A 3917-nucleotide genomic window follows, 5' to 3' on the forward strand; every position below is an offset into this window, starting at 1 on the left:
TAAAAGCATAATATGCTAATTAGATCAGACAGCCAAACACCTTCCAGACATCATTATGAACATCCTTCTGAATGAATCCACGGCGCCAGGGGCTGAGGCAGAGGTGGTCAGGTAGGTGAGCATTTAGGGGCAATCAGGCAGGCAGGCAGAGTGGTTAGGGGTGATCAGGCAGGCAAGAGATTAGGGGCGATAATGCAATCAGGCAGAGGCAGTTGGGGGCGATGAGGCAGGTAGGCAAGCATTAGGTGCGATGAGGCAGGCAGGCAGAGGTAGTTAGGGGTGATCAGGCAGTCAGGAGAACAGTTAGGGGTGGTCAGGCAGGCAGGTGAGCAGCTAGGGGCATCAGGCAGGCAGGCAGAGTGGTTAAGGAGTGAAGAGGCAAACAGGCAGGTGAGTGGTTAGGAGCTAGTGGTCCCAGATTGCAAGAGGGTGCAGGCCACGCCTCTAGTTCTTATATATTCACAACCTCCATGGCTTCTCTGCCTAAGACCCGGCGTCCTAGGAGGTCCACCCCCAGGCAGAAGGTCTCGGACCCAACAGCTATTACTAGTGAGCAGAGGATAAAGGAGGAACTTGGACTAAGTTCTCAACCGTTAGTACAGCAGGCAGGGTTCAAGCAGGAACCAGCCCTGGTGTAGTCAAATGGAAGAATTTAGAAGAATACACAGACTCAGAGCCAGTCAGACCAGCAGAGCTGTGCGGTGCCCTTGCTGCTGGCTCCAACAACACTATACGGTTCAATTTACCGGATATCCTAGAAAAGGCAAAACTATAGGTGCAGAAATCAAAAAAAAATTCTATAAAATGCCCTCATATACCTGGAAATCTAAAATGTTCTATGAAATGAGGAGATGGAACTGCCCAAATAAAGTAACATATATCTTAAGGATTAGATCATTGTATATTTATGTGGCCATTATTCAATCTACTACAGGCATATTATACATAGCAGTGATAACTGAAACTATAGTCATGGAAGAAATTACAAAGAGAAAATTCATAAAGAAGAGAAAAATAGGGGCAAAATCAGTATTCTAGTGGTCCCTAAACTACACGGGTAAGCAGAGGACAAACAAATAGTAGACATTAAGCATGCAAGGAGAGATGTAAGGAAAAAATGACAGAAAAAGAAGGTTGCAAAATGGAGCCCAAGGGAATAGAAAGAATACAGGGAAGAAAAATAAAGAAAAGCATGGCTTGAGTAAGCTAAAAATTTAATATTAAAGTACAAAAAGGCTTAATATGTGTCAATCTTTGTTACATATTTATACATACTAATTGTAATCCTAAATAAATTCCAGTGATCTAACCTGATATTCAGTTTGTACAGATTGGCCACTAGAATGCTATGACTGTCATCTCTGAAGTATGAGGCAATGTTAAAGTCAATTTTGTAATTTATGAAGTATTTCACAGGTGTGAGGCATTATAATTAATAGCATCAAGGGGATTCCTCCTCAAACTAATCATGTTTACTAAGTAGATGCTAAACTCAATTGTTTTTATTTTTTTAACATGCGCATTTAAGTTTATTATTGTCATTTAAAGCTTGATTTCATAAAACACAAAATGATATTTTAAAGAATTCTATATCACTGGAATTAAAAACAGTAGAAATAGCGACAACTTTGCAAGTGTAAAGTATATACATCAAAATCAAATAATTGGATATTTTTTTCAATATGGAAACTATACAAATGAAATAAATGGCAAAAGGCCCTACTAGCAATATTTTATTATTGTGTAGTATCTGTTATGTTAGGACCAAAACAAAGATTATGAATATTCATACTTGTTTTATTGTGTTTCATATTTACCTATATTCCGAGTCAAGCTACTTGAGCAAAAGTTCTGATTCAGGAAGGCATTTAGGTCTATAGCAAACAATTTTTCCACCCTCAGTTACCATCTTCAAAAGAATTGACATTGCAATGCCGATGTGATCGGCTGGTTCCCTTTTGAACCATGTGCAAAAAAATATGATAAACCCTATGAAAAGTCAAACAGGAATCAAAAGATGGAACAATTATGCACAACTCAGTAAAATAGAGTGTTACATTTTCCCCATCTAAAAATTAATCAGTGAAATAAAACATGAACTATAGCTGACTTGGTTTCAGGAAGCACACATTTGTGAATTCCATTATTGTTCTTGCCCCAACCCCAGTCATGGACAATATTTTGTTGGCCACCTTACTGTTTACTTTGTGGATTGTAATAGTGAAGGAACACGGACAAGCTTGCTCAGAATTGGTAATGAACTATGGTACCGGACACTTCTCACTTTTCGGGTACAACCAAATCTTTGTCTGATAGATCAGCAGATCAAATGAACAGGAAAGTCTTAGCTGTGGCAGGAATGTCGCTCTAGCTTTGTTCTGTCTGATTGCCCAGCGAACTTCATCTTGACTAGCTTTCTGAGATTTTTCTGAAGAAAAGGCTGTCATCTTTGGCAGCCTTGTCATACTCAATATCAAACGGCCATCTTTCAAGGCCCTCACCATGTTCAGTATTTGAGATGACTACAACCAGTTTCTGAACTGAGCACTTGAATAAGCAATCTTTTAGTTGTTCCACCACATTACTTGGATTTTTTTAAGAGCTCACAATAGGTAGTTACAAGAAAGGTGAGTCCATATTTCTGCACTTGAGCAAAAGTTTCAGATGGATAAATGTCACACTGATATGAAGTAAGAAGAACTCAGGCACGATTTTGGCACTCCCCAGCAGGGTGATGCCCTGCTCCCTGGAGAGCTGCCTCGCCAGGCCCACGCCCACAGCTGCAACCATGTCCACTGCACACAGCAACTGCACATGGCCACCACAGGGCTAACCTCAGTTGTTTTTATATGGCTGAAGAAGAAATGTGTAATATGTCAGCATGGAAATGATATAACCTCTTAAATTATTATTAAAAGACTGTTTACTGTTTAAATCTTGGTTAATTGTGGCAAAGACATGTAACTACATTTTACTTAAGGCTCTCTTTAAAGATTGGTAAAATTCCAGCCTTTATTCCTAACTCTATAGCTGTCATTCTCAAGATGCTCATTTTTTTTACATATCTGGTTTCATTTCCTGTATGCCACCACTTGTAGAAATGTGCTTACTCAGTGTACATGTCTGTATGCATTTGTACATGACTCTTTCCTAAACTTCACTCTTGCATTTTGCAAAGTGACCTTACTTATCTGATATTTTGAAGTTTGATTCTAAAATAAAGTTAAAATTTACTTGAAATAGCCCTGACAACATGGCTCAATGGTTGAGCATCAACCTATGAACCAGGGAGGTCACGGCTCAATTCCTGTGCGCAGGAGGCAGCTGATCAATGATTCTCTCTCATCATTGATCTCTCTCTCACACACAATAAATTACTTAATTTACTGCATTTCTTAAGTACTGAGATGCACACACACACACACACACACACACAGTGGCCAGATTATTCTGACCACCTGACGTTTGAAGGCAAATTAGCTATAATTTTGCGCTAAATTGATAGAGGGCCAGATAATTATAAATGTCTGAATAGCACAACATACCTAAGTATCGTTGTTGATCAAGTTCATCCTATCATGTTGATGGTGTATCCCAGTGGAGATGGCTTCTTCCAATAAGGCAATGTGCCCTGCCACGTGCTCGTATTGTGCAGGAGTGCTTTCAAGAACACGAGGGAGACTTTACCTTGCTCAGGTGGCCCCCACAATCACCAGATCTCAATCCAATTGAGCATCTGTGGGACGAAGTTAAAAGAGCCATCAGGCAGCGGGTTCCACAACCATCAAATCTCACAGAACTGGACAGTGCTATTCATCAGGCATGGTGTCAGATTCCTCGCATCACCTTTCAACATCTCGTGGAGTCAATGCCAAGAAGAATCGCCGCAGTATTGAAGGCAAAAGGAGGCCCAAGGA

At 40.2% G+C, this 3917-nt stretch overlaps 1 pseudogene; it reads right to left on the reverse strand.

Moving 5' to 3' along the window:
- Positions 1-2099: 2099 nt before the first annotated feature.
- LOC102773509 lies at positions 2100-2790 on the reverse strand (annotated as a pseudogene).
- Between the last annotated feature and the right edge of the window lie 1127 nt (positions 2791-3917).

Source organism: Myotis davidii, unplaced genomic scaffold (genome assembly GCF_000327345.1).
Source record: "Myotis davidii unplaced genomic scaffold, ASM32734v1 scaffold1515, whole genome shotgun sequence".
NCBI lineage: Eukaryota > Metazoa > Chordata > Mammalia > Chiroptera > Vespertilionidae > Myotis > Myotis davidii.